Here is a 14,317-nt window from a genome sequence, read left to right as displayed (position 1 = left end):
TTGCTAACTATTAATATATTACATCCATACATATATTGCTAACTATTAATATATTTAATATCTATATATATATAAAAATGTAAATGTTGGTTCGTTCTAAACGAATAAAACCATATTTCTACGTTACCAATTTATTTGAAATTTTCAGACAACCCATTTTTAGAGTCGAGGTATGTTTTTATGTTATTTAAATAAATTGACCTCACGAATTATTAAAATTAAAATATTAAATAAAATAGCTATATTTTTTTAACCGTTACTGTGAATCTTTTCTGTTGATAAAACTGCATTTCCGGTTCGATTCATTTCACAGCCATGAATTGACGAATGATTTCATTTTCTGTTAACTCGATAAGTAATAAAAAAAACAAAAAAAACATAATTCATTTGTTTATCTTCGAAATTATTAAATTTACACATTGTTTCTGTATTATATAAGGCCAAAAAAAAGTTTTTCGCTTGCTTTTTGAATTTTTTTTTTTTTTCGATATAAGATTGATTGGTAAAGTACAGTTTATTTTTGTCTGCGCTATTTTTTAAATCGTATTTCCAGCACCCTCCCTACCCCATGTTAAGAATGGCTTTTTAAATATTAACGTTATTATTACAACACGGATCAATAATAGAATAATAACGTTATTTAGAAAGCCATTCTTAACATGGGGAGGACGTTTTGTTACTATTCTATACTTTCACCTAACAGTTTAATCACCAAAAGATGGTACTTATGCAGAGAAGATACCGTGCTGAAATAACGCTGTTAAAAAAAACATAATTCATTTGTTTATCTTTCAAATTTTTTAATTTACACATTTTTACTTTATTATATAAGGCCAAAAAAAGGTTGGTCGCTTGATTTTTGAGTTTTTTTTTTGTTTTTCAATATAAGATTGATTGGTAAAGTACAGTTTTTTTTTTTGTCCGCGCTATTTTTTAAATCGTATTTCCAGGCAATTACAGTTTTATTATGTTTTTTATTCACTTGTAAGGTTAAAATACACCCTCCTCTCTCCATGTTAAGAATGGCTTTTTAAATATTAACGTTATTATTACAACACGGATCATTCTCCGCATGAGTACTGTACTTTCACCTTACAATTTAATAAACAAAACATGGTACTTATGCAGAGAAGGTACCATGCTGAAATAACGCTATTAAGAAAGCCATTCTTAACATGGGAAAGGGAGAGTGTTCTGCAACTATTTTATATTTTCACCAAACAATTTAATAAACAAAAGAATGTACTTATGCAGAGAAGGTACCGTGCTGAAATAATACCGTTATTTAGAAAGCTATTCTTTACATGGGGAGGGAGTTTTGCATCTATTCTAAAATATGAATGCTTTTTCTTTATTAAAGAAATTGGGTACTTGTGCACTTATTGATCCGTGCTGAAATAATAACGTTATTATTTCTCGAAAATTCCTTTAAAATTACCACTCCTATAGGTTTTCGGGGTCGCTGAAAACGAAAATAACCTTTATAATTAAGGCAAACGAGTAGTTTCCAAGATATGAAGAAATGTTAGTTTAAAAAAGTGAAGGATCACTTTTCCATAATAATTTAACGTAAAATGATCACCTACTTTGTGGCCACGATTTTTGGGGTGGGGGCTTTCTCTCTACCCTTGGAAAATCCTTTAAAATTACCTGCTTAAATTGGTTAGAGGGTCAGGGGGTCGGCCGTCCCCCCTCCCCCCCCACACACACAGAAAAATGCCCCTCTCTCAGCTGGCCAGAAAGTGGGTGCTCATTCTAAGTTAAATTGAAAAGTGATCACCCACTTTTCGAAAAAATAATTTCTTCATATTATGAAAACTTTCTTTTTGCGACGGAAACGGTTTGCAGATTCGTTTTTAGTACACTGAAATCTACAATAAAATATTTCGTTATATACGAACATGAGACGGGCCTTAAAGTAAAATAATACCGGATTTTTGGGGCAGATTTGCCATTTATCTTCAAACCAGGTAATCACTAAAAGGGACTCTTAAAAGTCGTTACCTGTATCGATCAAAATTTAAAACCACTGATTATATGTCAGCCTACATCATAGTAACATATATTGAGTGAGTTCCTAACAGTATTTTGTATAGTTTTTTAGTTTAAACTCATTTTCCCAAAATTTCCCGTGTTCGATACAGTCTGCCGCCATTTGTATTTTTCAAATATACCGATAAACACTGCATGTTTTTGAACTCATTAAACATTATACATTACATAAAAACACTACAATCTTATCCAGTTAGGTAGAACATTTACTTTTCTTGCCTTTGATAACATTTATTTGTTATATATTCATTTTTTGACAACTTCTTTGTATCTGTTAATACAAACCCTTTTCATTTAATGTAACGTTTAGTCAGCTCGAAAAACAAGTGTATTTGAAAGATACAAATGGTGGCGGACACTGTTGATTATGTTAAGTTTAAGAAAGTGAGTTAAAACTAAAAAACTATACAAAATACTGCCACAAACCCACCGATTATGTCAGCCTATGTCATGGTAACATATTTGGTGGGTTTTTGACACTGTATTGTATAGTTTTTAGTTTTCAACTTAATTTCCCAAACTTAACGTATTCAACAGTCTGCAACCATTTCTGTTTTTCCAGCCGATTAAACATTTTACCTTACATAAAAACACTAAACAATTATCCAGTTAGGTAGAAATATAACTTACCTTACCTTTGCTTTCATTTGTTTTTGGACAACTTTTTCGAATCTGTGTATAGTAACCCCCCCCCCCATCACTCAAATATTAATTACTAACTAACATTTTTGTATACAGAAAAGAAAGAAAGAAAAAAAAATTTAGCGTTTCAACATTAGTTTTATCCACTGATTGTTGGTCGATCCCAAGCCATGATTGACGGTAATCCTGATAATCAGGATCCAATTCTGCAAGAGTATCATTTTTTTCATTTTTTTTTTTAGAGTGGATTGCTGTACTAAGAATATAAGAAACATGCATTTTCTCTTTTTATTAGAATTTTTATTACACCAAATTAAGCCACAGCAACGCGTGGCAGGGGACAGCTAGTATACACATATATTGCTAACTATTAATATATTACATCTATACACATATATTGCTAACTATTGATATATTACATCTATACACATATATTGCTAACTATTGATATATTACATCTATCCACATATATTTCTAAATATTAATATATTACATCTATACATATATTGCTAACTATAATATATTACATCTATACATATATTGCTAAATATTAATATATTACATCTATACACATATATTGCTAAATATTAATATATTACATCTATACATATATTGCTAACTAATTATTTATTACATCTATACACATATATTGCTAACTATTAATATATAACATCTATACACATATATTGCTAACTATTAATATATTACATCTATACACATATGTTGTTAACTAATTATATATTACATCAATACATATATTGCTAACTATTCATATATAACATCTATACATATATCGCTATCTATTAACATATTACATCTATATATATATATTGTTAACTATTAATATATTACATCTATATATATATTGTTAACTATTAATATATTACATCTATACACATATTGTTAACTATTAATATATTACATCTATACACATATATTGCTAACTATTAATATATTACATCTATACATATTTTGCTAACTATTAATATATAACATCTATAAATATATTGCTTACTATTAATATATAACATCTATACACACATATATTGCTAACTATTAGTATATTACATCTATACATACATTGCTAACTATTAATATATTACATTTATACACATATATTGCTAATTATTAATATATTACATCTATACACATATATTGCTAATTATTAATATATTACATCTATACACATATATTGCTAACTATTAATATATTACATCTCTACATATATTGCTAACTATTAATATATTACATCTATACATATATTGCTAACTATTAATATATGACAAACAAGGTGACATGCGAGACAAAGCACAAAATATAGAAAGGGAATAATAAAATAAAATAATAAAATAAAATAATAAAATAAAATAATAAACTAAACTAAAATAATAAAATAAAATAATAAAAAAAAATAAAATAATAAAATAAAAAATAAAATAATAAAATAAAATAAAATAATAAAATAAAATAATAATATAAAATAAAAAAATAATAAAATAAAATAATACAATGATAAAATAAAATAATAAAATAAAATAATAAAATGAAATAAAATAATAAAATAAAATAATAAAATGATAAAATAAAATAATAAAATAAAATAATAAAATGATAAAATAAAATAATAAAATAAAATAATAAAATAAAATAAAATAAAATTAAATAATAAAATAAAATAAAATAATAAAATAAAATAATAAAATAAAATAAAATAATAAAATAAAAAATAAAATAATAAAATAAAATAAAATAATAAAATAAAATAATAAAATATATAAAATAAAAGAATAAAAAAAAATAATAAAATGATAAAATAAAATAATAAAATTAAATAATAAAATAAAATAAATTATGTTTTCCATTTTAAAGGCATGGTTAAAATTATAGAGATTAAAAAAAACTTTTATTTATTTATTTTTTATTGCAAGTTCCCCTATATTATAATAATAGAAACTAGCGGGACCTGTGAAAATTCCACAGTGGACTCTTCATCTCTATATAAATAAAATGAACTCATTTTTTCCGCGTCTGATTTTGACCTTAATAGGATTAAAATCAAGATATTTCATGCAAATATAATATGCTCAAACGGCAGAACAATATCTGAGGTGTGTTATAGGCTTATTATTTCTCAAATTCCTCGATAATCTTAGATTTCTATACTTTTTCTGCTGAGAAGTCACGGCCAAAATCGGTTAAGATCAATGGAAGTGGTAAAATATTTTCTCTCTAATAAATTCCTCCTCCCCCTGCCACCACTTAACACCATTTGGGGATCGTTCACAAGGAACAGTTGAGAAGAGAACACCGGTTTGGCTTCGTAGTTCTTTCATGTGAAGTTATTTAAAATCACTAAACTAAGCTGCAGTGCTCTGTGGCGTAGTGGTTAGCGTGCTGGACAATTCACATTATATTTTCACGTTCGCGCCGACCTACCGTAGTCGTTTTTTTTTTTTTTTTTTCCTAAACAACTGGAATGGACTTTTCTTGGTGGCCGAACTGTTAACGTTGCAGATGTTTTTGTTTTTTTTTCACACTTTATTTTCCTACTTTTACTCATGACTCCGGGTTTGATCCTTCCTACTTACCTACCATAACATTTTTTAAACCCCCCCCCCCGTCCCGGAAACAAACACTCGGGCAACGCCGGGTACCCCCGCTAGTATGTAATATACTGATGTTGGCATTTTGTGAATGTTCAGCGTAAATGGAGACGCTCTGATATTCTGATATTATTTTTGTTAAAATTGCAAAAGTATATATCTAAGCTGGTCATAAAATACACTTAAATATGATATTTTAATTTATACAGATTATTCGTATATATTATACGAGTCAATTTTCGAGCCATTCTTCAATATTATAAAGTTGTGATTTCAAAAATAAAAAATATATCCATATGGCTTGGGTGCATCACCTCGAATCAAAACCGAAACTAAAACTTATGAAGAAAAAAAGAATGTATGTATATATAACTTGAGTTCCTTCAGCTATAATTGAAACTGAAACCAAAACTTGTGAAGAATTCTTGGTAAAATTATTTATTACAATAAATGGAAAAGCATAACAATTAAATGAAGGAAAAAAATTAAATGTGATACAAAATATCTATCATATACCGTATTAATATATAGATTAAAATACCAAAAACAGTTTTTCAGGAAACTATTTTAGTTAAAACAATGTGGTAATAAGAATAAATTATTTAGAAAAAGGAACTGTCATTTAATATATATTTTTTTAGATTTAATGTTTTTATAAAAATATTTTATTTACAAAACCAGTTTCATTTGGCTGATAATGTGTCACTTTTTTGGTTAGTGTTGTGGTGGCACAGATTCATTTGCATATGTGGATAGTAATTACACATAAATAGGAAGACTCAGTTAGTCTGAGTGTGTGTTCACCAGAAGCCACCGAAGGCCGCCGAGAGCAGATATGTTTCTCCAGCAAAGCCTCTCTTATTTGATACCATTATGTAAATATCCTGTAAATATACCTTTTCCTAATACACTTCTTATTTGATCTACCTTTGTTTGTTGAGTCGTCATTTGTATTGCTTTCTACGTTACTTGTTTCAACCTGCAAACTTAACAGTGACGACGAGGATGACGTCAAATATAACAGTTTGACGAAGGAATGGAAAGAACTCACTAAAAAAAAAGTACAGCGCAACGGTTGGCCTTTCTAAGGCATACAAGTTTTGACGAACGAAATAGTCGTAAAAACGGATTTTACGCTAAAGAGAAGTTCGACTCAAGCAGAAAAATGAAAGAAAGAAACGGTTGTTTCCCAAATTCCAAGAATAAAAACTACATTCAGGTTAAAAAAAAAGTAACCTCGATTAATAGTATTTTATTTACTAAAATCCTAGTTGGGAAAAATAAGAGACAAACCAAAACCTTTAATTGCAGTCTCAAAGAAAAAAAAAACTCGAACGTGGCAAAAAAAAAAGCGATGATTTATGCCATTTCCCGTGGAATCCATCTTTAAAAAAAAATAACAAACTGTAAAAGTGAATTTTTGTAAAACGACAAACAGATTCGTATTACTAAATTACGAAGAACAGATTCGTATTACTAAATTACAAGGAAGTAACATACGAAGAAAAAAAAAGTTCACCAGTGGATTTCCTAAATTGCTGTAAATACCAACTAAAGACTTTTTGGTAAACCAAATTTTTCTCTTCAGTATTTAAAAAAAAAATACCACAGTTAAACTAAAATCAAGGAAAGATTTTTTTTTTAAACTAAAGTTGTCACTGGATAACGGATATAAGACAGTAAAACGTCACGTAAAAAAAAAAAATATTTAAATGTAGTCCATACATTTTATTTTTTTCAATTGTGACTCGAGTTGAAAATTTTTTTTTTCTATGGAAAGAGTTGTTTGACTGTTATTTATTAGGAAATGCCTAAAACGGAAAAGTAGATCGTATTTTGTGGTTTCAGCAAAAGCCTCAGTTCTTATGTTGTGGTTGGATGAGCTTGACTCGCTAGTGAAGTGAGAAAATATTATTCGAGCAGCGATATTACTATTGAAAACAGGAACTATGAACAATTTTTTTTTGTAATACAAGCCATTTTATATGGTACGGATATTGTGTTGCATGTGAAATTGTACAATTTTTCTTTGTAACTGCATTACTGCTACTGAAGGATACAAAAAAAAATGGAAGATTTATCTAGAATGTTAATGCAATTTTTGCAGACGCAACAAAAGGCGGAATCCGAATTAGATGCACGTAGAGATGAGAAATTATTGAAATGGCAAATGGAACAAGAAGAAAGGCAGAAGAAATTACAATTTGAATATGAAGAAAGGCAGAAGAAATTACAATTTGAACAAGAAGAAAGGCAGAAGAAATTACAACTTGAACAAGAAGAAAGGCAGAAGAAATTACAACTTGAACAAGAAGAAAGGCAGAAGAAATTACAACTTGAACAAGAAGAAAGGCAGAAGAAATTACAATTTGAACAAGAAGAAAGGCAGAAGAAATTACAATTTGAACAAGAAGAAAGGCAGAAGAAATTACAATTTGAACAAGAAGAAAGGCAGAAGAAATTACAATTTGAACAAGAAGAAAGGCAGAAGAAATTACAACTTGAACAAGAAGAAAGGCAGAAGAAATTACAATTTGAACAAGAAGAAAGGCAGAAGAAATTACAACTTGAACAAGAAGAAAGGCAGAAGAAATTACAATTTGAACAAGAAGAAAGGCAGAAGAAATTACAATTTGAACAAGAAAAAAGGCAGAAGAAATTACAACTTGAACAAGAAAAAAGGCAGAAGAAATTACAACTTGAACAAGAAGAAAGGCAGAAGAAATTACAACTTGAACAAGAAGAAAGGCAGAAGAAATTACAACTTGAACAAGAAGAAAGGCAGAAGAAATTACAATTTGAACAAGAAGAAAGGCAGAAGAAATTACAATTTGAATATGAAGAAAGGCAGAAGAAATAACAACTTGAACAAGAAAAAAGGCAGAAGAAATTACAATTTGAACAAGAAGAAAGGCAGAAGAAATTACAATTTGAATATGAAAAAAGGCAGAAGAAATTACAACTTGAACAAGAAGAAAGGCAGAAGAAATTACAATTTGAACAAGAAGAAAGGCAGAAGAAATTACAATTTGAATATGAAGAAAGGCAGAAGAAATTACAATTTGAATATGAAGAAAGGCAGAAGAAATTACAACTTGAATAAGAAGAAAGGCAGAAGAAATTACAATTTGAACAAGAAGAAAGGCAGAAGAAATTACAATTTGAATATGAAGAAAGGCAAAATGAACGTTTTGCTAAAATACTGGAACTATTAAAGACTAATCGAGAAAATGTCGACAGTACTAATTTCTCGCATACAACTATATTTAATAGCATGGACACATTTAAATAATTAAATGTGTCCATGCCGGAGGAAGAAAAGACTTTTGAAGCATGCTCTACAAGATACGAGGATGTCTTTCAACTGGACTGCAAAAGTTGGCCAAATAGCCAGAAAGTGAGCCTTTTACTCAAGAAGTTGGGTGTAAGAGAACACAGCAAGTTCGTAGATTATATACTATCTAAAAAAAACTATGGAATTAGATTTCATGGAAGCTGTAAAATTTCTAAAAAATTATTTAATCCGAATATATCTCTTTTTCATAAGAGATGGTTGTGCATGAATCTAAGGAAGATGGACAACCAAGATTATTTGACATACGCATCAGTTGTCAATAAAAACTGTGATAATTTTAAGCTAGCGGAACTAACAGTAGAAGATTTCAAATGCCTAATCTTCGCACAAGGGCTAGTCTCCACGAAAAATGCAGAAATACGCAGACGAGTGTTGTCTAAGCTGGAATCTGAGCAAGATTTAACACTTCAGAAATTAGCAGAGGATTGTGAAAGGGCCATTACACTAAAAAAGGATTCAAAAAAGATAGAAGAATCCGGAGTGGCATATGTAAGAAAGGTTAGAAAACCATAAACACCAACCAAGAACCATACGAATAAAAGCAGTCAAAACGGAACGAGATATTCCAAATATAATAATTATAATTATAGTAAAGAATATAACAAGTCTCTCCCTAGATATAACTGTAAGAGATGCGCAGAAAGACATTGGGAATCGGATTGCCCTTATAAGAAGAAAAAATGCTACATTTGCAAGAAAGTCGGACACAAAAGTGATTGTTGCAGATATAAAGATTTCACCAGAAAGAGAGTACAGCAAACAAAATCAAATGAAAGATTAGACAAAAATCGGCAAAAATACATAAAAGCGGAAATATTTAAAATGCCAATAAAATTACAACTGGATTCAAGATCCTATATTTCTATAATAAATTTGAATACATGGAAAAAGTTGGGTAAACCAACCATGATGAAAACAAGTAAATCAGCTCGGACAGTAACTGGTGGTGAGATAAAATTTGAAGGAGAAGTTATCCTTCCGATAAAATTAAAAGGTATTACGAAGAAATTAAAAATGTTCATATTGAAAAATAGCAAAACCTGTTTGGAATAGATTTAATTGAGAAATTTGGACGCTGGGATAAGCCAATAAATACATTCTGTAAAAAAATAGAATGTACTACTCCAACAGAAAATATAAAAGAGGACTTAAAAAAATTATTCCCTGATGTATTTATGACTAAATTAGGTTGTTGCAATAAATCTAAGGCCTCGTTTGAACTTAAAGAAAACACCAGCCCAATTTTTAGAAAAAAGCGAAACGTTACGTTCGCTGGGCTGGAAAAGATTAATAAAGAATTAGACAGATTGGAACATACAGGAATACTATCAAGAATAGAACATAGCGACTGGGCAGCCCCCACCGTATATGTAAAGAAAAAGAATGATGAAATCAGAGTGTGCGCAGACTTTTCGACAGGTCTAAACTCCATATTACAAGATTACCATTACCCTCTACCAAGCCCAGAGAAAATATTCACAAAGTTGAATGGTGGTAATATCTTCTCCAAGATAGACTTGAGCGACGCGTATTTACAAATACCGGTCGAGGAGAATTGCTCAAAAATACTATGCATCAACACGCATAAGGGATTGTACAAATACAACTGGTTGCCCTTTAGCATCAAAGTAGCGCCTGCCATTTTTCAACAAGCGATGGACACCATGCTAAGTGGTATTGAGTGTGCATGTGCATACCTGGACGACATTGTTATCAGGAGCAAATCCCTAGAAGAACATAAGGAGCATTTAAAACAAGTATTCACTCGAATACCAGAATTCGGGTTTAAAGTAAAAGAAAATAAATGCGACTTTTGTATGAGCGAAATTAAGTATCTTGGACATATAATAAATAAACATGGGCGACGTCCAGACCCAGAAAGATCTGCGGCAATAAAAAACATGCCAGCACCTAATAACGTAACAACCTTGCAGAGTTTCTTAGGACGCGCAAATTATTACCAATCTTTTATTGAAGGGATGCATAATTTGCGAGCTCCCTTAAATGAGCTGCTAAAAAAGGACACACCTTGGAAGTGGACGCAAGAATGTCAAACCGCTTTTGACAAAATAAAGAGCGCACTAACATCTGAATTATTTCTAACTCACTATGACACAAAATTAAATATAGTCGTCGCTAGTGACGCTAGTTTCTACGGCATAGGAGCATGCATTCAATATATCATGTCTAATAGATCTAGAAAGCCAATAGCTTACACTTCAAGAACGCTGCTTCCAGCAGAGAAGGCGTATTCACAGATTGAAAAAGAAGCGTTGAGTATAATCTTTGCAGTGACTAAATTCCACCGATATTTATATGGTAGACAATTCATACTTGAAACCGACCATAAACCATTAGTCACAATCTATGGATCAAAAAAAGGATTGCCTGTATACACCGGAAATAGATTGCTGCGCTGGGGTACGATCCTACTGAATTACGATTTCCAGCTACAACATCTAGCATCGAAAAAGATTTGCCATGCGGATGGACTTTCAAGACTGATACCACATAAACATAATTTGGAAGACTCAGTGATTGCAGCAATTCGAACAAAGTCGAAGTGAAAAATATAGTAGCAAACAGCATTAAAGAACTACCGTAACATTGTCGGACATTAAAAGAGAAGCCGATAAAGATGAATATGTAAATGATATAAAAGAAAAAATTATAAATGACAAAAAGGTTCAGGAAATTTTTTCCATATGTAACGATGTGTTATTATATAGCGAGAGAGTAGTAATACCTAAAACGTTGTAGAAGAGGATTTTGAGAAACTTCCACACAGGACATCCGGGGATAAATCGGATGAAGTCTCTAATGAGAAGCTACGTATACTGGCGTAACATGGACATCGACATAGCTACAATAATAAATAGATGTGAAGGATGCCAGTTAGTGGCAAAATCCCCACCTTGGCCGAAAACCGACCACCCATGGTTGAGAATCCACATGGACTTCGCTGGTCCAGTAGGAGAAAATTACTACTTAATTGTAATAGATAGTTATACAAAATGGCCTGAGGTAATGCATTGCAGGAATCCAACAACGAACAACTCAATAGGATTCTTACACGAGTTATTTGCACGATTTGGTGTACCAGACATACTGGTCACTGACAATGGAACTTAATTCACATCCACAGACTTTAAGGAATTTTGTGACACGTTCCAAGTAAAGCATATCACTACTCCGCCGTATCATCCAAGATCGAACGGCCTTGCGGAGAGGTTCATGGATATGTTAAAACGAGCGTTGAAAAAATCCATTGGGATACCAACGGAAATGGATTTGCAACAATTTTTTCAAATATATAGGATAACACCGCACCCTAATACCCCGTCAAACATATCACCAGCTGATTTAATGTTTGCTAGAAAGGTGAAATCAGCGTTTGATAAACTATTGCCAAGACAGGCAATTGTCCGAAACACTACACACATGATAAGAAAGAAATATAACTCGGGAGATCGAGTATATTTCAAGTGCTACGGAAATAACACTTCTTACTGGGAATGTGGAGTAGTGGATAAACGCATTGGTGATTGTACATACATGATTAAAGGTCCACAAAATATACATAAAAGGCACCTGAACCAAATAAAAAAATGCCACATTCAAGATAGTGATTATACAACAGCAGTCGAAAAGGAGGAAACCATGGACATCATATACGATTCCTTTAATTTGGAACCGCCTCAATATACACCTGAACCCCGAAGATCAGGTAGAAAAAGAAAGTTTAATGAACCATTAATATTAAATCCCAAGAGAAAAAGATATTGAAATCTGTGCGACTTCAAATCTTGGGAGGAGGGTGTTGTGGTGGCACACATTCATTTGCATATGTGGATAGTAATTACACATAAATAGAAAGACTCAGTTAGTCTGAGTGTGTGTTCACCAGAAGCCACCGAAGGCCGCCGAGAGCAGATATGTTTCTCCAGCAAAGACTCTCTTATTTGACACCATTACGTAAATATCCTGTAAATATACCTTTTCCTAATACACTTCTTATTTGATCTACCTTTGTTTGTTGAGACGTCATTTGTATTGCTTTCTACGTTACTTGTTTCAACCTGCAAACTTAACAGTTAGCAAGGTAAAGGTTTTTCATGAAGTTCAAGGTTTCATAACAGATAGGCATCTTGGCTTTTGTTTACATGAAAATGTTGTAGTAGTAGTAGTAGAAATAATATTTTAATTAACGAAAACATCAGCGTTTCTCTCTCTCTCAAACAATAAAAAATGTAAAAAAAATAAACAATGAAAAAAAAGCAAATAACTGCTCAATTTTTGTCCCAAATATTTTGAATTACAAAACTTATAGTGTCTGCCAGCCGATAGATTTGTGTTATCGTTTTTTACTATGGAATAACTTAAAATCAATTATTTCTTAACAACTTTTGCATTCACCAGAAAGATACAACCCTAAATTTTATAGAATTAAAAACAAATATAGTGGTGAGAACAGCCTAATCGAATGCCACCTGGAGCGTTCGTAAATGTGTATTCTTTAATTAATGTGTATTCCAGAATTAAATCTCAATCAATGAAATTTGCCGGTGTATCGGAAGTTTTTGTCTAATGCAAAGCAACAAAACTTTTTTACTAAAACATCAGCAGAGGTTCGCTAGTCACAAGTTGAGTCGAGTAGAGTTTGTTGTTCACAACACGAAATACACGTTGACGTTCTCTATTTGCATGTCTTAAATGCTTCTCTCACTTCTCCCAGTGACTCGTCTTTTATAATGTTTCGGCCACACCTAATTTGCATATACCACACAAGATTGCTAGAGATCTACGCGTAACCGGAGGCTTTAAAAGACAACAGCCGCCATCTTGGGCCTCTTTTTTTTCTTTGTTTTTTCTGTCTTTCAGCTTACTGCCGAGAGATTCTCGCCCGTTTCTGAGGTAGAGATGCCTATCACACCCGCTATCGTATTAATATATAGATAATAATATTAATATTTAAATTAACAAACTCTATCATGTAAAAATAAATTTTAATTAATTTACTGCTCTCCTGTTATTGTCTGTATGGCACGTGTTCTAAATTTGTATTTCTTGTTTTACAGTATACTTTTAGCTTATTTTCTTTTGGAAAAAGACAGGTACTTCTTGAAATTATCAAAGACTTTTTACCATGCTGGTTATATTTAACAGAAAATATTGATTCATAGGTTAACGATTAAAAAATATAGATATGTGAAGATTTTTAATTTAAATGTGATCTTCATTTGTCTATTTTCTTTCATATATCACTTCACCATCCTGACACTGACAGCAGACTTATATCACTCAATAAGTACTAGATCTGGCATATAGATAGAGCTACTAATAAAAAATCCACATTATTTTGACTGATAAAATACTAACCTTCAACCAGTATGTGTAAAAATTTGAGCTATGCTAACATTAAATTAAATCAAATACAATGCATTTAATTTTTCCTGAAAATAAGTGAGTCATTTAAATGATTGACTTCATATTTTGAAAGAATATTTCATTTACAAAAATTACCCATATGCATGTTGATCTGACGATGCTCGTTTTGGGTTATAAAATAATACAAACGTTTGATCATTTTCATTTATTTTTCATTTTAATTTAGATTTAATTTATATTTTACTCATTATTCAAATTCAAATTTTCTACACAATAT

The 14,317-nt window shown here is 30.7% G+C and overlaps 1 protein-coding gene across 6 annotated transcripts in view; it reads right to left on the bottom strand.

Moving 5' to 3' along the window:
- LOC145256392 (echinoderm microtubule-associated protein-like 6) overlaps positions 1-14,317 on the bottom strand; it is a 902,875-nt gene that overhangs the window by 525,135 nt on the left and 363,423 nt on the right. The window lies entirely within an intron of this gene.

The sequence above is a fragment of the Euprymna scolopes genome, chromosome 32 (assembly GCF_053919585.1).
Source record: "Euprymna scolopes isolate OS-2025 chromosome 32, ASM5391958v1, whole genome shotgun sequence".
NCBI classification, from domain to species: domain Eukaryota; kingdom Metazoa; phylum Mollusca; class Cephalopoda; order Sepiida; family Sepiolidae; genus Euprymna; species Euprymna scolopes.
The sequence above is the reverse complement of the archived record's forward strand: the minus strand, read 5'-3'. Positions and strand labels throughout refer to the sequence as shown.